At 38.6% G+C, this 21,304-nt stretch overlaps 1 protein-coding gene across 8 annotated transcripts in view; it reads right to left on the reverse strand.

The window, feature by feature from the left end:
- The window catches only part of ANKRD12 (ankyrin repeat domain 12), a 113,979-nt gene that overhangs the window by 92,419 nt on the left and 256 nt on the right, over positions 1 to 21,304 (reverse strand). For 2 of the 8 annotated variants that reach the window (XM_045527257.1, XM_045527253.1), the window contains exon 1: positions 20,389 to 20,559. The exons of 1 other annotated variant lie outside the window; for it this stretch is intronic. The gene's annotated coding sequence lies outside the window, so the exon portion shown is untranslated. Of the gene's footprint in view, positions 1 to 8,937; positions 8,999 to 20,259; positions 20,600 to 21,304 lie in introns of those variants that run through there. 5 more of the 8 variants (XM_045527256.1, XM_045527249.1, XM_045527250.1 and 2 more) reach the window with 4 other exon arrangements.

A 21,304-nucleotide genomic window follows, 5' to 3' on the forward strand; every position in this document is an offset into this window, starting at 1 on the left:
TTTTCTTATTCAAGTTCAAAATGGGTCGTCGTAAAGCAGCAGAGACAACTTGCAACATCAACAGCACATTTGGCCCAGAAACTGCGAACGAACGTACAGTGCAATGGTGGTTCAAGAAGTTTTGCAAAGGAGATGAGAACCTTGATGATGAGCACAGTGACAATGACCAATTGAGAGCAATCATCGAAGATGATCCTCTTACAACTACAAGAGAAGCTGCCGAACTCAATGTTGACCATTCTATGTTCAGCATTTGAAGCAAATTGGAAAGGTGAAAAAGTTGGCTAAGTGGGTGCCTCATGAGCTGACCGAAAATCAAAATATCATCGTTTTGAAGTGTTGTTTTGTCTTCTTGTATACAACAATGAACCATTTCTTGATTAGATTGTGATGTGCAACGAAAAGTGGATTTTATATGACCACCCAGCTCAGTGGTTGGACCGAGAAGAAGCTCCAAAGCATTTCCCAAATCCAAACTTGCACCAAAAATTGGTGGTCTGCTGCCCATCTGATCCACTACAGCTGTCTGAATTCCAGTGAAATCATTACATCTGAGAAGTATGCTCAGCAAATCAATGAGATGCACTGAAAACTGCAACGCTTGCAGCCGGCATTCATCAACAGAAAGGGCCCAACCAATTCTTCTCCACGACAACACACAACAGCACCATCTTACAACCAATGCTTCAAAAATTGAATGAACTGGCCTATGAAGTTTTGTCTCATCGGCCATATTCACCTGACCTCTCACTAACCAACTACCGCTTCTTCAAGCATCTCAACAACTTTTTGCAGGGAAAATGCTTCCACAACCAGCAGGATGCAGAAAATGCTTTCTAAGAGCTCACAGAATCCCAAAGCACCAATTTTTATGCTACAGGAATAAAGAAACTTATTTCTCATTGGCAAAATGTGTTGATTGTAAGGTTCCTATTTTGATTAATAAAGATGTGTTCAAGCCTAGTAATAGTGATTTAAAATTCATGGTCCAAAACTACAATTATTTTTGCACCAACCTAATATGTAAACACATAGAAGTATTCAAAATCATTCATAATTTTAAAACTATAAAATAATGACACAACTTCTCACTTAAAAGTCTGACAAAGATTAAGGTTGTGTTGGCACGGGTTCAGGAAAACCAGCATTCTTATATATTGCTCACAGGGATGAAAACTTGGATATCTTCTTTGGAGAGAAATTTGGCAGGAACCATCAAAATATAAATGCACGGCCTTTTGTCCTAGTAATTCAACCTCCAGGAATTTATCCTACAAGTGTACTTGTACAAATATGTAAATATAATATTCAAAGACATTCAAGAAAGTGTTACTAGTATGCCCAAAACACTGGAGGGAAAAATCTACATATCCATTTATGCCTGGTTAAACAAATTATGGTACATTCCTATGCTGAAAATTATGTGAATGATAGAAATAATAAGAAATAAAAAAAGAAGCTTCTTTTTTTTTAGCCTATCCTTTTCTGCAGAATTTGTAAATGTCAGGAGAGCCTCAACACCAGTGCTGGGCCCCTTTCCATTCTCTAACTTACGCTACCTAAATGTGTGAGTTAGAAAACCTAATCTGGTCTCATGGGTTTAAATACCACGCCACTGACTTACAATTCTGTCCCTCTACTTCTAGACCTCATGTAAAACTCCAGATTTGTATATCCAAATACCTACTTGACATCTTCACATGGATGTCTAGTAGGCATACCACGCCAAAAAAAGACTACAGAGAACTCTTGATTTTCCTTGTCAATCTTCTCCATACCCACACACCCATCTTTTCCATTTCAATAAATGGCACCACCATTCATCCATCACTTAAAGCCAAGAATTCGAAAATGCTGATTCCAGCTCTAAAATATATCCCAAATTAAATTGACATCCACCTACCTCAATAGCTACCATCCTAATCCAAGTCACCATCACATCTTGAATAGACTATTGCAAACAATTCTCAAATGATCTCCCTACTTATACTCTCACCCCCTCCTTCTCCTTATACATACACGCACCCACCCACCCACTCACCCATCTTTAGGAAGCAGCCAGAGTGTTTTCTTAAGAGATGGGGTCTCACTATGTTGCCTAGGCTGGTCTTGAACTACTGGGCTCAAAAGCGATCCTACTGCCTTAGTCTCCTGAGTAGCTGGGACTACAGGCTGTGGCGCCACGCCTCCAAATGGTCTTTTAAAACTAAAAATCAAATAATATCACTGCCTTACCTAATTTTTTTAATGGTTTCCCACTGAACTGAGAATAAAGTCAAAACTCTGAAGTAACTATCTATATTATTAATATTTGAAGTGGAATTAATGGAACAGACACATATAGAATTTTTTTCTTTTAATTTCTTTTTTTTTCCCCTCGTTCCCTTTTTTTTTTTTTTTTTAGAAAAAGAGTCTCATTCTGTTGCCCCAAGTAGAGTGCCGTGGCATCAGCCTAGCTTACAGCAACCTCAAACTCAAGGGCTCCAGAGATTCTCCTGCCTCAGCCTCCCGAATAGCAGGCACTATTGGCGTGCCACGATGCCTGGCTGATTTTTCTATTTTTAGTAAAGACAGGGTCCTGCTCTTCCTCAGACTGGTCTCGAACTCCTGAGCTCAAATGATCCTCCCCCGCCTCGGCCTCCCAGAGTGCTAGGATTACAGGCGTGAATCACTGCGCCTGGCCACATGAAGAATCTTTTAAAAACATTTAAAATCTTCAAAGAAATAGAAGATTGGTAATATGCAGCAGGTCTAAGTAATTATAAAGGAGAACCAGACAACCAAGAAGAAATACAAGGAATGAACATAATAAGGGTTGAAATAAAGAACTCTTCAAATTAGGTAAATAATAGATGAACCAAACAATGAATTAGTGAGCCAGAAGATCAAGTAGAGGATAGTTCGAGAAGGCATCAGGAAGGGATTAAAAAAAAGGAAAACTATTAAAGTTAAGAGATACAGAGAAGTTGGAAGTGACAAAATCTATATGTTAATAATGGAATTCCTAGAAAAAGAGAAAAATAATGGAGAAAACAAAATTTGAAAAAAATGACCAATAATTTCCCAGAAAGTAGAAAGGACTGGAAAGATTAAAAACCTCCGATTAGGCCGGGCGCGGTGGCTCACGCCTGTAATCCTAGCCCTCTGGGAGGCCGAGGCGGGTGGATCGCTCGAGGTCACGAGTTCGAGACCAGCCTGAGTGAGACCCCGTCTCTACTAAAAAAATAGAAATAAATGATCTGGACAACTAAAAATATATATAGAAAAAAAATTAGCCGGGCATGGTGGCGCATGCCTGTAGTCCCAGCTACTGGGGAGGCTGAGACAGTAAGATCGCTTAAGCCCAGGAGTTTGAGGTTGCTGTGAGCTAGGCTGACGCCACGGCACTCACTCTAGCCCGGGCAACAAAGTGACACTCTGTCTCAAAAAAAAAAAAAAAAAAAAACCTCCGATTAATGTGTCTTGAATACATCCTGGCACACAGTTGGCTTCCAACAAAGTAAGTATTTGGTGAATGAATGAATAAATATTAATCCAAGAGCCAAACAAGGTGAAAAATGAACTACATACCCAGACACATTACAGTCAAACTGAAAGAGACAAAAATTTCAAAAATCTTCTAGGGAGTAACTACAGGTCACACACACAGAATAAGAAATCAAATTGACATCAGAACTTCCCAAAAGCAACATCAGAGATAAGAAAACAATGTAGTAATTGTTTTCAAATTGTTTTCCAAAATGTTAAAGGGACAGTATTGCAAACCAAAACCATTAACCAAACTAAGCTATCATTTAAAAGTGAGGTTGCCAGGTGTGGTGGCTCAGACCTGTAATCCCAGTGCTTTGGGAGGCAGAGGTGGGCAGATCATTTGAGTCCAGGAGTTTGAGGTTACACTGAACTATGATCAGGCCACTTCACTCTAGCCTGGGTGACAGAGCAACACCTCATCTCTAAAAAAATAAATTTTTAAAAAGTGAGGGTTAACTGAAAATATTTTCAGGCCTAAGAAAGCCTTAGAAGGTTTACATATAAATAGCTTGTTTGAAAATTGCTTTTGAGTAGGCACTCAAATAAGAATAGAAATAAATCTACAAGGACACTATATAATAGTTAAGAGTAAAAAATCTAATAAAGTATACTTCATACAAAAAGAAAAAGGATAAATGGATAGAATACCCCTAACAACCCAGAACTAAATTCTACAGAACATGGCTACTGGGAAAGGGGGCTTGGGGGAGGAGGTCAGAGGAGAGTGAGTAAGTACTTAAAGGATTTATCTGGTTTAGAGGAAAGATACACATTAAGAAACTGATTGTGGAAAATGAATAGAAATATAGGTCTCAATAAAATAAACGTGCACCTTTGGAGACAAAAACATTCAATCTCTGTGACAGAAGGCAGAAAAAATATTTTTAAAAGGTATAGTATGTAGAATGTAAATAATTTCCAATGTAAGTGTTATCGCAGTAAATGAAATTCCCTAATCAAGAAAGTCTCTGAGGGTGGATAAAAAGAATTCAGCAATACACTTCTTTAAAAAGAGACCTCAAAAAAAAAAAAAAAAAAAAAAAGAAAGAAAAAGGCAGAAAAAAGTTGAAAATAAAAAGATAGGAAGAAGATATATCAGGAAACATAAACCCAGGCCTTTTTTAAGGCCCTATTTATGAATAATTCAGAGTTTTCCTGGTCTGGGCTTTTATTCAAGGAGCCCAGTCTCAGCTCCCTGCCATTCCTGAGCCTGTGGATCCCACCACTACAGGAAACCGCACACAATTAGGTGTATCTGTTTATTTTCCCTACAGAACAGGGCCTCACTTTCTGTTTTCTGTTATGAGTTTGAGTTCTTTTTCACCTCAGACACCTATGGATTCCCCTTTTATTAAATTTAGTTTTATTTTTATCTACATTTCCATATATTTGAAAAAGAAGGGGGCTTTTACAGTCTGCCATTTTGTTCAGAAGTCCCCGGAAAATGTACTTTAGGTTAAATAGTTGAGAGCAAACTCTAAATTATTTAATTTCATCATCTATATTATGAAATGATAAAATTCAACTCATAAGGAAGGCTATGAGAACTGAAATCATATCTTTGCATTATGTCTGGTGTATATAAAATATTAAACGCTGCCCTCTACCTTGCCACCAATTTTTATTCTATTATTAATAATACCTAAAGAAAATAAAGAGATAACAGTGAGTACGGAATGGGAGTTCCTAACTTTATTTTGGTTCCAGCTTCCAATGAGCTGCAGCTGCTTTGAGAGCAAAAATGCTTCTTCCAAAATTGATTTGAGAAAAAAGGCAACTAGATTAAAGGACCAGTAACAAATTTCAATGGTCCTTAAGGGTCACTCAGTTAGGAAAGTGACCATTACTTTCTCTGTGATTTGATCTGGGAGCCTGAAGTCCAAGATTCTATTCTAAGATCTACCACTGACTTTTTACTTGACCTTCATCAGTCCTCAATATTTGGTTTCTTCTTGAAAGTAAAATTAGATTAGATGACATCTAAGATCTCCTCTCCTTCCAAAATTCTGATTCCAGAATAGGAGGGTTGGAACAATTTCACTCCAAATATTTTTCTATGAATGAAAAAGTGATAGCTTAAATTATTACAGATATACTTATTGCTGTTTTCCCCACATGTAAAAAAGACTCATTAAACATAAACACTAAGTATTTCCTACTTAAACAGACCAAACAGCTTAATTCTTTCACATTTTAAAAGTGGCTTTGAAAAAATAGTGGAAAAGGTTTCAAAATGGCCCTGCTTCTGAGGAGTTAAATGGACTTCCCATCCCCACCCCATTAGCCACTCAAGAATTCAGTCTATGAAAAAAGAACATACTTCCTTTATCATACTTTCCTAAAGCAAGTAATGGTTAATTTTCATAACAATGGCTTCTGGCAGCTATTCCATAACGTTTTCCCACAAGAATCTAATGGTTGAATTCCAGGCCAAGAAATGAGTATCATTTAAAAAAAAAATTGCAAAATTTAACCAACAGCATGCAAAAGATGAAGACAAAAGTACAAGCATCCATAATCCTTTACAACAAACTGTCCTCAACAATGTCCTTAAAACAATGTTCTTAAACGTCCTTAAGGAATTTCTGTGGTCTATTATAAAGTTCTATAATGTTTTTACTTTGGCATGAATATGTACTACTTTTATAATGAAATAAAAATTTAAAAAATAATAAAATAGGTCTACTTCTACTTGGTTTGTTCTGAAGACCTGCAGTGCCCTGGGTAGAACCCAAGAGGAAAGAACACATGAGATTTTAGCATCCCAGTGCTAAAATTCTACCATTCTTTATCTACCCATCCTTCCTCAATATAGATATGTCATAAAAAGTATGTCTAATAAGCACTGATCTGAAGAATTCTCTTCAAAACTTCAACAAAAATGAATTAAGTTTGTGATGTTAGAAGATTTAACTGTGGATATCTCCTTTAGGTGTCATACCCCAGTTTGCTCATGCAATTATTCTATCACTTAACATTTACTAATCACCTAATAATGTCACATAATGGAACTAAGATGAACAAGACACAATCCTAGCCTGAAGGTAATTTAGTTTTTAAGGGGCAAAAGACAGTTTAATTACCATGTAGAATAATAAATGCCACAGAAGTATGATAATAGTAGCAGAAAGGGATCACCCAACTGGGGTACATGTGTATAGGCGCAGGGGTGGGGAATTTCAAGAAGATGGAACACTAAAATAAGAGTCTTGAGGATGACTGTGAGGTAGGTAGATATGGATGTGGCTGGGGAGGGGAGGATAAGTGTGTGCACAGGTGTGCTCACATGCCCACAAAAAAAAAAAAAAGCAGGTCACATTGAAGGGATAGCAAAAAATTGAAGCACAGTGGGATAGAAAATGAGGGTAAAGAAAGTAGAAAGGAATCACATCATGAAACACTTTGTCATTTTGTAGTTTGATCTTTATGGTGACAAAATTTTAAGGCTTTTAAAAAGTTAGTGACATAATTCGAGTATTGTGTTTACGAAGATGTCCTCGGTAAAACTCTGGAAGACGGATTTAAGAGGAATTAGATAAGAGACAACAAGATCACTGAAAGCATAATGACCTGATTGTGAGGTGGGGTGGAAGAGTAAACAAAAAATATAGATGCCAGAATGACACCTAAGCTTCTAGCTCCAGCAATGAATAAGAATAAAAATGCTTTGGAAATATTTTAAAGAAGCGATTAGCATCTATCTGTTGTATTTATCGTCTAATAGTAATAACTGAATACCTCCAATTTTTAAAATATAAAATTCTTATTATTTCATTAAATATTTACAAAAGAGATTAGTTTTAAAGAGTTTTTTTGACAATGTGAAACACCTTACTATAAAGGACTACATTCTAACAATACATTTAGAGTTTCTAAATAAAGTAATATAAGCAGTTGTGTTTACAGTTATCTATTTGCCCCTATGTATCTTATATATATATATTTTTTCTTCCAGAGCTGTTAAGGTGGATGTCATCTGCAATCGAGAGGGGTAGCATAGATGACTTCTAAGACTTTAAGATTCTAAAAATGAGTTGCTTAGTTTACTGACCTTCTTCCGGCCCTAAAGGGTTCTAAATTGTTGCAACTTCCATAAACCAGTAGAGGGCTGCAACAGCTCAGAAAAAAATGGTTAGGCAGCTTTACTTGGCATCTTTGGCACTGGCAGCAGAAAAAACTACCAATGCTGAAAGTAAAAATCTAATAGCCAATATATTCATTTCATTGTTCAACAGTGGAAAAAGCTTACAGATTCTGAAAGAGGTCGGGAGTAATTCCCCAAATATTGAAAATCAGAAACACCCATAATTAAGAATTCTGCCATTACCTCTTTCTTTTCTTGCAAAATGGTAAACTGAAGGCCAACTAAAAATCTAACAGAGTAGTAACTAGGAGGGGGGAAAAATCCATCAAAACGAGTTAGAATTCACCACTTCCTTTCAGACCCACTGCTCCACACAGCTGCTACCAGACTAATCTTCCTAAAATGATTAGTTAGGTTACTCTCACATCTACTCATCAATACTGTTCTGCATATAGTGTAGTGCTGAAGTCTAACTTTCCCTTCACTAGATTTCAAGGTAGGTTTCTACCTTATATATTCAATCTTATTTTCGGCTCCCCTAGTCAGACTGCTCTTACTGCTATACAATGTGCAACACAGTTTCGATGGAAAAGGTCAGGCTTCATTGAACAGGTGACATTGGAGATGAACTTTGAAGAAAAAGATTTAAATAGGTCCAGAGAAGAAGAAAAGCTCATTATGCTATTTTCTATACCTTGTTAATTATCCAAAATATTTCAAAATAAAAAATTTTGGTATTTTAAGTTTGCCCCCGTTTCCCCTCCAAAAGACAAGATATTGCAGCCAATTTTTGCAAGATACCATAACAATTGTAAATAAGCTTGGTGCCATAGTAAGTACTACCCACAGCCAAAATAGGGCTCTATCTCACTTTTACTGCTTTAACAATGATAGGCACATACTTTAGCCTTAAATGAAAGGACATTTAATTGCTTAGATAATGGGTGTTTTAACAGTGATACATAAAATAAATGATATTGGGATAGGTCATAAAAAAACCAAAAAAGTTTATGACAATCACTGCTCCCACAATACAAGCCTGGAAGCCTAAAAACTCTACCCCAATTCTTCATGCATTTATGGGGAGCTGAAATCAGTACCCTATAAGAGAGCAATGCTAAGGGAAGTAATGTTACTTTTACCTTGCATACCACACCATTCCTACCCTGACCCAACAATACTTCGGTATAACACTGTCTCAATTACGGCCTACAATTAGAGTCACTTCCATGACTTCACACCAGGGCTGAATTGTTTGGGTCTAGTCTTGATATGCTACCTCACTTTTTCTGTCTCCAGCTCACTTTCCAATGTAAACTTACCTTCTATTACACACACACGATTTCAGGACAACTGTATATCCCAAGGCAGTCAAAGGATAACATATTCTAAACTGGTTTTAGTAGTATGTGTCATCAGTAGCTCTTCTGGCCAGAGCAATTTAGAATTATAGACTGTTTCCCTGCCAAAGCAAACTGGTAAGAATAAGCAGAAACACAGTAATGAGGGACCAGAACAGAATGAACCCACTGTATTCTAATAGCTGTGAAAAAGTAACATGAAAAGGTTGGTACTTTGAAAACCCCACAGCCAATTTTAAAAAGTGCATATTTGATTTTATTTTTAAAATAAAACATTTCCTGGTTTATAACCACAGAAATGTTTTTGAATTGGAAAAAACAAAAAAGCAAATCTCACTGATGGTAACAGATGTTAAACAGCTTGATCTACCCATACATTTCCTTTATATAAAATAAAGAAAAATATTAATAACTTTTTCTGCTATAAAATAACACCTAAAAAAGAAATTTAGGACTATTTTAAGAAAGAGTTCTACATCATATACTGAACTTAAATTTCCAAGTCAGTGATTCTTAGCCTTTTTTTGGAGAGACCTATTTTCAGAACCCCAAACCTGCAAATCCTTTACCCTGAACATATATTCACCAAAAAAAAAATCTGCAGCACAACTTCAAAATATTCACAGAATTTCTTCCTAATTATGGATCCTTGTTTTAAGTAATTATCTCTTCCTGACAGATTTTCAGCTGCACACAAGTAGACAAAGTTTTCTTCAGATATGTGCTTAGAATAGGGAACTAAAACCTTACAACCTAGGAACCTTTCCAGTGATCTTTCAGAAAATTTAAATTCCATAGGACTTCTAGAATTATTTTCTAAGAAAATTTGTAATACATCAGTTCCCACCTTGGAATTTCATTTATATTAATTAAGTCCCTCATCCTACTAATTGTGGCCCTTCTCAACTGCTACCCACCTCTGCTCTTAGGCCCAGGTGATCCTCTGTGACAGACCATTCTCCTGACATTGGCACTGAGGTTATTCTCATTCATTTAATACATGCTGACCATTCACAATGTGATGGAATAGACCAGACAGACATGACCCATGTCTTCACAGGCCTTACCATGTTCCTTTCTGTATCAACTAGAAAGCAATCCTATTTCATATGTCTATATTCTGTACCTACCCTGAGTGTGAAACCTTAAAAAACACAGACTATAATATTGCCTTCACTTATATCTTCCCAAATGCCTGCTTCAACAATGCTAAATGTAACGCACTGTGTATAGAAATATTCCTTTAAAAATTGTTAATTATGTGGTGTTTAAAACTTTATTATATCCATAATACTTGTTCATTGTGGTAAATCTCAAAAATTCAGAAATTAAAAGATAAAAAATTCTAATTACTTTCAAATTCAATAACTCATCACATTTTCAGACTGGATAATTCAAGACCTTTCACTCTCTGTAAAAATCCATAACAATCATACAATTTACATACTTTTCCCCTCAAAGTTTTAAATTTACTTATTTTATCCTTTTTCTCCTAATAATATCATCCTTTTTGAAGGTACAGTTTTGAAAGGATGCAATACAGTAAACCTCACTCACTAGATATGTGTAACTTTAAATTATTTAGGTTAAATGTCTGATTCCCTTAAGTACTACGTTTGACAGTTGGTATCTCTGACATTTCACTTTGACACTTCTAGTTTTATTGTGAAGGTACATCCTCAGTCTTTCAAATGCATGGTTTGGCTTGTGATTATCTTTCAAATTTTCTTAGAGCAATTTTTGTGACACCATGGATAAGTCAAAACTTCATGTGATTCTCAAATGTAAGTTCCATCATGGAACCAATGGAGTGCAGACAGCTTGAAATATCAATGAAATGTCTGGGAAGAATGTGGCTGATGAACGCACAGTATGTCAATGGTTCGATAAGTTCTATTCTGGTGATTTTAATCTTGAAAATGAGCTGCGTGGGCAACCTGAGACCAAGGGGGATAATGATGAGCTGAAAGCGGCAGTGGAAGCAAATCCATCTCAACCTATGCATGAATTAGCAGCAAGGTTTGATGTTACTATTCCAACAATATCGGACCATTTGAAACAAATCGGCAAGGTAAAGAAGCTGGACAGATGGATTCTGCATGAATTAAACAAGCGACAGAAGAGAAATCATCTGGAAGCTTGCCTGTCTTTGCTGTCACGACATAAAAGCAAATCATTTCTATGCCATACTGTTAGGTATGATGAAAAATGGATTCTTTTTGACAATCTCAAACTTTTGGCACAATGGATGGATAAAGAAAAAATGCTGAAACACAGTCCAAGACTGAATGCTCATCAAAAAAGCTTCTGGTTTCCGTTTGGTGGTCCGTAGCAGGTATTATCCGCCACAACTTCATGAAATTTGGTCAACTGATTACAGCGCATGTCTACTGCAACCAATTGGATAAAATGATGACAATGCTTGGGATTAAGCAGCAACCGAGATTGGTCAATAGAGACAGGCCAATCCTCCTGCAAGACAACACTGGACCACATGTCACACAAACAACGCTGCTCAAACTACAGAGGCTGGACTTGGAAACTCTCTGTCATCCACTGTATTCACCAGACCTTGCACCAACTGACCACCACTTCTTCCAGGCCTTGGACCACTTCTTGGAAGGAAAAATATTCAGTACTCAACAAGCTGTGGTAAACATCTTTTGTGATTTCATTGCCACTCGCTTTCCAGGCTTCTTCGCCGCTAACATAAACAAAACTGTGTCAATAGTTTAGGCGCACACTTTAACTGTACTGTTTTTTGTTTGAGATAAAATAAATTACACTTTTGATTCGAAATCAGACATTTCATACTTAATAACTCAGACCTCAACTGCAAAATGGGAATAAGATAAACTTCACAAGGTCATTGCAAGGAGTCAATGAAAATTTCCATGGAGAACCTATTATCCACTATAGAGTATTTGTAATTCCTCTACCAGTCTATTAGCAGTTCACAATGAATATGACTAAAGTGTGAGACTACGTGTTTTCCCCTAGGCTCAAAGGAGTTTCACTATTTTCTGCTACCTACTCCCAAATATCTTAGTTATACAAAAGCTACAGGCAGGGAAATTTCTTGGACTATGGGCGTGAACAGAATAATAAAACAACTTAAAGAGTAATCATCCCAATAAGGTAGTAAGTACTCTGGAGAAAGTCAGGTTTTCCTGGGGTCTGTGAAGGGCCAATGGTGCTGTAAAAGTTATGATTCAAAAGATAAAAGATTAGAAAAAATATTTGCAACATACAACACTATTATTACAGTAATAATAGTAATCACACACATTATTAGAGTAATAATCTCTAATATATAGGGATTATGCAAAAAGGCTGAATTGTTAAACTCATTATACAGTTTTTTATAACAATAGCATATATTAATTTTGTAATGTAAAAACCATAATAAAACTATTAAAATATTATTTGTTCAAATTCTTTTTTTTTTTTTGGAGACAGAGTCTCGCTTTGTTGCCCGGGCTAGAGTGAGTGCCGTGGCATCAGCCTAGCTCACAGCAACCTCAGACTCCTGGGCTTAAGCAATCCTCCTGCCTCAGCCTCCCGGGTAGCTGGGACTACAGGCATGTGCCACCATGCCCGGCTAATTTTTTTTTTCTCTATATATATATTTTAGTTGGCCAGAGAATTTCTTCCTATTTTTAGTAGAGACCGGGTCTCGCTCTTGCTCAGGCTGGTATCGAACTCCTGACCTCGAGCGATCCACCCGCCTCCACCTCCCAGAGTGCTAGGATTACAGACGTGAGCCACCGCACCCAGCCTGTTCAAATTCTTGATTGCTACTCCTAGAAGTTGTAAGAACAAAGACAAAGAAATGGCCAAAGGATATGAACTGTCAATTCACAGAAAAAATGCAAATGATTATCTCCCCAAGTATTAGCCAATAATTCAAATTCCTATAGCTAGAGTCAAATAACCTACATACAACAATTTAAGGTAAAAGCATGAAGATGTAAAATAAAAATGGTAATATATTTTAAATTTAATTAACACAAATACAAGTGTATGTATATAAGTATCTAAATAAATGTAAATAGAGATTTATTCTGACTGGGGGTTTGCGAAGCAAGAGAACACTAAGACCTGAAGGAGGGGGAGGAGCCACAAAGGGGAAAAAATGGACAAGGGAAAGGAAGAATGAGTAATTTGCTGTCAATAATTCCTGTTTACTTTCAGTAACATTAGGACAAATGGAAACATGGTAAAGAGGTATTTTTTTGTCCTGTTCAAGTGCAGCTTGAAGAATACTTTTCTTCATTCTTGAGATGTTTTTACAAATCCTGCAAGACAAGGATAATTTCTGAAGGCTGAATAACCACTATTGGGTTGATCTTAACCAAGAAAAAATTTCTCAGCATGATAGACTTACATTTATATAACACATAAATTTCAAGATAGTTCCTGAATAATGAGATCTAGAGCTGGAGATAATTCTGGTGACAATTTTTGAAGTGTTTTCTTAACTAAATATGTAAGACACTCTCATCATATATTAAAATAACATATATGAAAGTATCTAACAGTACCTAGTATGCAGAAGCTCAACAAAAGTTTTCCTTGATCACCAAGTCACTTCCAAGTAATGAGAATTAAATTCTGGTAGAAAGGATTTACTCTAAATCAAAGGTTGCAAGACTTTAGTATAGAACACTGGAATGCAAGCTTGGCTCTGTTACAATATTCTTGTGCAAATTATGATAGAAAATATTCTGTGAAATTTTAATTTTCTTATGTAATTGTCTTTAACATCATTAACCATTACCACTAATATTAATAAAGTTGTATGAAGAATATTTTTAATGTTTACTTTTACTCTACTTTGTTTCAGAAGAGGTAAACATAATAGAAATACAGTTGTACACAACAATATGGATTTGGTGAAAGAGAAAATAAAAAGTACATTTAGGTTTGCCAATGGTTCTCTTTCATGAGTGAATTTCAAAGGAATCTAGCATTACTCCAGATAATTTTAACCTGGATGCAATCCATGGCTCAATACCATCAGATTAGCTGACAATCCTTGTTTCGCCTCATAGTTGTGAAATTCAAGAGAATCAGATGTAAAAAGTACTTGGTGAACTACAAAGCACTCTAAATTTTAAGGTATTATTTTTCTTTTATCTTGAGTCAATATAGCTATTTCTAGGCAGGAGAGAGGCACACATGGTTTTTGTTCTCTACTAGAAGTCAGAATGCTAACAAAACTCCTATGTAGGAGGAAGAACAATCTGAAATCTCAGAAGCTATACAGCTCTCTCATAACTCTTTGGTATTGTTACAATAAAAAAAAACTATATAATAAAAAGGTTAACCATTCTCCAACCTCCTCATGCATAATCTTTATATATTAGCCACTTTTATCTGCTCTGTCTTATGTGTTGCAACAAGATAGTTAAAAGCAACAAAGTAGTTAAAATGTACTTATCACTAATATTTATGACATTTTCCTTAATTATGGCCTAAATACAAAGTTATAACCAGAAAGGTAAACTATTACATATTATGAAACAATTTTAATGCAATAATCAGATGTTAAAGAATTGGCCAAAGAAAATACAATTTTTAAATTTTAGAATTTTTACAAGCCAAAGAAAAATAAATGACTTCTACCCTATAACTTGCAGCTTCATAATTTACCTCCTTTACTTGTCTCAATTTGGAAGCATTTCCATGTTTAAACTTAATTTTCTAAGGACCTAAGTTTGAATTAAATTTCTTAGACTTTTAGAGGTTCTCATTCATCAGAAAACCTAGTCTTGGATGCTATTTTCTAATCTGGACAAACTCAGCTTTTCTATTGCTGGATTTATTCCTTTGTAAAAGTCCTAAAATCAGTTTTTTCTTCAGTCTCTGTGATTAAAGTATGTCTCTTTAGAACAATGACATTAATGTCAATGTGGAGTTTGTTAGGATAGCCTCTTATAACATTAACAACTACAGTCCTTTTGTAGCTGGTGAGAATAATTTGCTTCTGACAATATAAAAACAGTAACAACAAAAAGCAACAAGTATATTAGCATCTCATAAAAACGCTTGATGGCCTCTCTTCCATGATTCTCATAAGGTATTTTTCTTTTCGTTTTTTGACCACCCAGTAGAGAGTAAAATAGCTGGCCCACAAGCATTTTTCATGAAGTCTAAAATTTAAGAAACACTGACTTAAAACTCTTCTGAACCAGCTGTTTACTCTTAATTAGAGACAGCACTCAGAGCAGTGGTTAAGGGGAAACTAAAATCTGTTACTTATTTAGCTGTATGAGTATCTACAACATCACATAACTGTTCAAAGCCTCAGTTTCCTCTGCCATATGTCAGAATAATAATATGATCTATTTCACAGGGTTATGAAAATTATCTGAAATATTTCACTTAAAACAGTCTTGCATATTCTAAGTGCTCAGCAAATATTACCTACTATTATCATGACATTTGTTTTCAGAGTTATAAATATTCTCATAATCTATGTAATACTATTAGGTCATTAAATATGAAATGTCTGATTTCAAATCAAAAGTTTATTATGTATCAAACAAGAAGGACAATTAATCAAAATATGAGCCTAAACTATCGACACCGTTTTGCCATCTTAATGGTATCTTGTTTATGCCAGCACTGAAGAAACCTGGAGAGCAAGTACCAATGAAATCACAAAAGACGTTTACTACACCTTGTTGGGAACTGAATATTTTTCCTTCCAAGAAGTGGTCCAATGTCTGGAAGAAGTGGTAGTCAGTTGGTGCAAGGTCTGGTGAATACAGTAGAGGACAGAGAGTTTCTAAGTCCAGCCTCTATAGTTTGAGCAGCGTTGTTTGTGTGACATGTAGTCCAGAACGTTGTCTTGCAGGAGGATTGGCCTGTCTCTATTGACCAATCTCGGATGCTGCTTAATCCCAAGCATTCTCATCATTTTATCCAATTGGTTGCAGTAGACAGGCGCTATAATCAATTGACCAGGTTTCATGAAGTTGTGGCAGATAATACCCGCTACGGACCACCAAACAGACACCAGTAGCTTTTTCTGATGAATATTCAGTTTCGGATTGTGTTTTGGCACTTCATCTTTACCCAACCATTGTGCCAAAAGTTTGTGATTGTCAAAAAGAATCCCTTTTTCATCATACCTAACAATATGGTGTAGAAATGGTTCGCCTTTATGTCGTGACAGCAAAAACAGGCAAGTTTCCAGATGATTTCTCTTCTGTCGCTTGTTTAATTTCATGTGAAGCTCATCTATCCAGCTTCTTTACCGTGCAGATTTGTTTCAAATGGTCCGATATTGTTGGAATAGTAACATCAAACCTTGCTGCTAATTCACACGTAGGTTGAAAATTCACTTCCACTGCCGCTTTCAGCTCATCATTATCCCCCTTGGTCTCAGGTTGCCCACGCAGCCCATTTTCAAGATTAAAATCACCAGAACAGAACTTATCAAACCACTGACGTACTACAAGTTCATTAGCCACATCCTTCCCAAACATTTTGTTGATATTTCAAGCTTTCCGCGCTGCATTCGGTTCCACGATGGAACTCATATTCAAAAATAACACAAATTTTTGACTTATCCATGGTTTCACAAGAATTGCTCTTAAAAAAATGTGAAACATAATCACAAGCCAAACCATTTGTTTGAAAGAATGAGGGTGTGCCTTCACAATAAAAATAAAACTAGAAGCATCAAAGTGAAATGTCAGAGATACCAACTTGGCAAAGTTAGTACTTAAGGGAATCGGACATTTCATACTTAATAACCTAATACCATATTGACATACTGGTTTCTATAATAGTATTATCAATTTCAAACAGTAAAAGGTTTTTAAAACTTAACACCAAAAGCAAACAAAAGTTCTATTTTAACATTTCTATATATTTCAAATCTACCAGTTAACCTTAACATGAACTATTCAAAGCTGAGTTTATGAAGGAAATTATCTCCCACTATTGCCACATCTGGAAACAAGAGACAAATTAACATAGTTACTAAGATACTTTCACTATTACTTTCAAAAACGCCACTGTCTCTTAAAGAAGCAGATTATGCATGCATGAGTGTATATGAGAATGCTTTCAAATGCTACATAAAGAAACTTGGTATTCTTCAGGGGAAGTCAGGCTCTAACAACTGCAATATTTAAAATGTTCGTAAGAGGCTTTACTAAGATTAGAACTAAGTGGGGATCAGAAAATGTATCTACAGGGAGTTATAATCTGTAAAATAGCAGGTGCTGAAAACAACAAAAGCTAGGGCTAAGCAAAAACCTAGGAATCTAAACACCTTGCTATACTTTAAAAATTGTGTTTTTTAAAAAATAACATCACTTTTTGTCTACATAAAAGTTTACAGCTTACAGTGTGCTTTCTATATAGTATTCTTATTTGTTGCAACTAACACACTGTAAATTATGTAGGAAAATTACTTTCGTAGATTAAAATGGCAAGGCTCTGAAAGTTAATATGTCAAAAACCACTGATAGGAAGTGACAAGTCAAGAATTTAATAAAACCTGCCCTTCTCACTTACATTTCAGTGTTCTTTCCACAACTCCATAAAGCTACTTCTAAGGAAAGAGGCAAATTAGCATCTTCACATAAAGAAACCTGTAAGCCAAACCACAGACTGGTTTAACTAGCTGCAAACTAGCTGTTAAGTCATTTCACCTTATCAGGCCTTTATTTTCTCATCTGTGAAATGGATTAGAAAATTAGAGGTAGATGAAATGGATTAGAAAATTAGAGGTCCCAGACTGCATCCTTTACACGGCACAGACATTTTACAAATACATGTTATTGTTAGCAACAAATTTCAGGTCAGAAAGCAGTGTCAATAGCTCCTAAGCAACCTGTTTTAATTACCAAATTATTCACGCCTATCTAGCAGATGTTACCTCAATATGATTAAGTTTACATACACAAAGCAGTCTAAACCTCTTACGGACTAGGATGTAAATTAGTAATCGCATTAACTATTCTTTTTAGACTGAAAAAATGCTCTAAAAACATTAAGAACGGTTTATAGAAAATTTACAGGTCAGCTAATACCAATAAATTGAAATAACATTTTTACAATTCTTCTTCGTATTTTTTAGAATAAAAATATCTTTTCCAACAAATTGTTTTCCAAATATCCCAAGTGACTACCAGGTTCGCCAACCTATCTCAGAAGAATACAGTTACATTTTCCAACTACTTCTATAGGAAAAAAAGTAACATTGACATCTTAATAAAAACACCTTTCTTTCAAATTCATTCCACTAGTTGGACACTTGCCTCCAAATAAACTCATGCTTTTTTTCTTGGATATTAAAGAACCAATATCAGGGACTGCACAATATATTTTCAGCTACTAAGTTCTTTCCTCATCTCAGTATTTTTGTTCTCTTTACTCCTCCTCAAATACTCTTCATGGAATAGACGCCCAGAGATTTCCACTTTCCCAGCTCTGCTTAGTTCATAAAACTACTCCGAGAACGACTAATTCTTAACAATTACTATTAAAACTACAAGAGATCAAGAACATTAAAGGTACCCTACTTCTTACTCTAATTTTCCTTCCATGAATACACTTAACATTCTGGTTTTCCTTCATTTTAACACCTTGCGTGTCTCTCAAATAGAACGCACAACCTTAATAGTTAAGCTTGATCTAAGTCAAGCTGTCTGTAGAGCTTTAGAAATGTAGCCAGTGCTTGAGTCAACTATAAAAAGATTCTTAAGCAGAAAAATCTTTCTTCTCTTGTCTATAATCTCCCAAGGAAATATTTATAATCTTTAAATGTTTTTGCTTTTAACTGAAATTAAAGATTTTTCTCAAGATTAATTAATATATAGACATCATTTTATACAGTCGACACTATCTAATTTTGCTTGTAAGCCATTTGGCACCAACAGAGTATATCTTTTGCCAGTTCTGAGCTAATCTCCAGGAAAACTTTTGCATATTGATTTAAGAAACTGAAACAGATCAGTGCCCAGGATTTTTTAACGGCCTACTTGAGCATATGTTTTAAATAACCAGTTAATTTATCTCAAAATACCTATTTCACTAGTTAGCCTTCCTTTGTAATTTTTTTTTTTTTGAGAGAGTCTGGCTGTGTCACCCGGGCTAGAGTGCCGTGGTGTCAGCCTAGCTCACAGCAACCTCAAACTCCTGAGCTCAAGGGATGCTCCCGCCGCAGCCTCGCAGAGTGCTAGGATTACAGGCGTGAGCCACCGCGCCCGATCTATAATTTAAAATACAACAGGAAGACATGACTGAGAACGCAGGTTCATTTCAACTTCTGGATTAAAGATAATTCCAAAGCGTTACAGATGACCGGATCTGCTAAACGTTTCACTCGAGTTCGCAATTTAGCCACAGATGTCCAGTAGAAATTACAATCCTGGGGACTACACTGCTTTAAACGTTTCCTACGATTTCAAATAGTGCAATATTGTTAACTTCCAATCCTAAAAAGTTTCTTACTGTTATCATTAAAACAGCTGTCAGCTGCTGGCCTTCCGTAACCTCTTTGTAGAATCGTTTATTCAACGCTTTGGGATCCTCAAGGATGCGTCACCCCGCATCATTCCTCAAAATGAGATCTAAGAACCTGACGTGCTCCAAGGGTTTCCGAACATCACTCGAATAAGCACTAGAAAACGGTGGAAAGAACTGAGCGCACAATGCGGCAAGGGCAGCTCACGCTGGCAATTCAGACTGAACTGCAGCGTGGCTCTCTCCTTTCTCCTGAGACTACTAAAGCAGCAATTTCCCCTCTTCGTTGGCATCCACCTCTCCCCGGACCCCGGGTACCTCCTGCACTCCCGGCCTGAGCGGCCGCACTCGGATGCCGTCCGCGCACGCACAGCCGCTGGCGGCGGGAGCGCGCGACGGCCGGGCGCGCCCCCGCCCCCGCCGGGTCCGGACCGGCACGCCGGCGGCGCCCTCTCGGGCCGCGCACACTCGCACGCACACGCTCCGCCAGCCCCGCCATGTTCCGGGAGGCGGCGGCGGCAGCCCAGCCCCGGCAGCGGCGGCGAGGGGCGCCCGCGCCCAGCCTCCCACCCGGCCCGCGCCCCGCCCCGCGCGGCGCCCCCGCCCAGCTGGCGGCTCCCACCTGCGCCGCGGCTCCTCGGGACGCCGCGAAAGGCGGCGGCGGCGGGCGGGGCCGCGGCGGACCCGCGCCGGGGGCCACTAACGGCCTGTCACTGTCAGGCCGGCGGCACCTCGGCACTGGGCTGGCCGGCGGCGCGTCCGGGGCCGGCGGGGTGGGCAGGGCGCGTCCCCTACCTTGCTCCAGGAAGGGAAATGGGAGCAACGCAGAACCGAGAGGTCTCCTCCCAGGCGTCGGGCACAGGCTCGAAACCGCGCCCCTCCTTCCTCCTCCCCTGTCGCCACGCCCCCCTCGCCCGCACGAACCCGAGGCACGGCCAGCGCAGGAGGGTTCACCCCCTGAACGAGTGCCTCGGTGTGGCCGTCGCTGTCGTTGTCTTCGTCGCCGCTGCAACCGCCACTAACGCCGACGGGGCTGGGCTTGAAAACATCTCCGGTCTCGGTCCGTCTCTCCCCACAGCCTCCTCGCTCCCAGGACAGCGCCGCCCGGCTATTGGCTGTGGCGCGGGCACGTGACTCCTACTGACACGTGACTCCCGCGGGCACGGGACGGGCGGCGTGACCGCCCCGCCCCCCGGCGCCCGCCCCTCTCGCAGCTCTGTGGAGAAGCGTCTCGAGCAGCAGGGCGGGGGAGGGGGAACGTACCAAGTGGGGGCGGAGGGGTGCAGGCCGGAACTCCTCCCTTCGCGCTGCTCCCTCTGCCCGCCCCACCCGATGTCACCGCCTCTCCTCTGCTGTCACCCACCCGAGAAAAGAGGGGGCACCAAAGGCTGGGCTAGGACGCAGCGCAGGCGCCGCTGACGCTGCCGAGCGAGCGGGCTCTGCAGTCGCTTTTTGCGGCGACCACGGCAGTAGCTGTGACTGGAGACGTCTGGAAATGGCGGCGGCGATGAAGAGGCCCCACGTAGGGTATTCACATGTTATTTTTACAAGGGGTGGAGAAAGGAGCTTGAGTTCGGCCACGGGCTAAACGACGCTGACACCACAGCTTGAGGCCGAAGCGGAAGTTTCTCCCTACTAAGCTGGCGGCTGCCCGCCGGTCGCATGGCGGTCGGGAAGCGGGGGGCGGCCGCGCGCGTCTGTGTCACAGTGCGCCTGCGCGGCCGGAGCAGGTTGCACCTGCGTCTAGAGCCCGTCGTCCCGGCGCCAGGTGGGGCCCCAGCACCTGCCCCGAAAGCGCAGTACCGTGCACCTGCCCTGGGATCCGCAGGATTGTAAGACC

Source organism: Lemur catta, chromosome 16 (assembly GCF_020740605.2).
Source record: "Lemur catta isolate mLemCat1 chromosome 16, mLemCat1.pri, whole genome shotgun sequence".
NCBI classification, from domain to species: Eukaryota; Metazoa; Chordata; class Mammalia; order Primates; family Lemuridae; genus Lemur; species Lemur catta.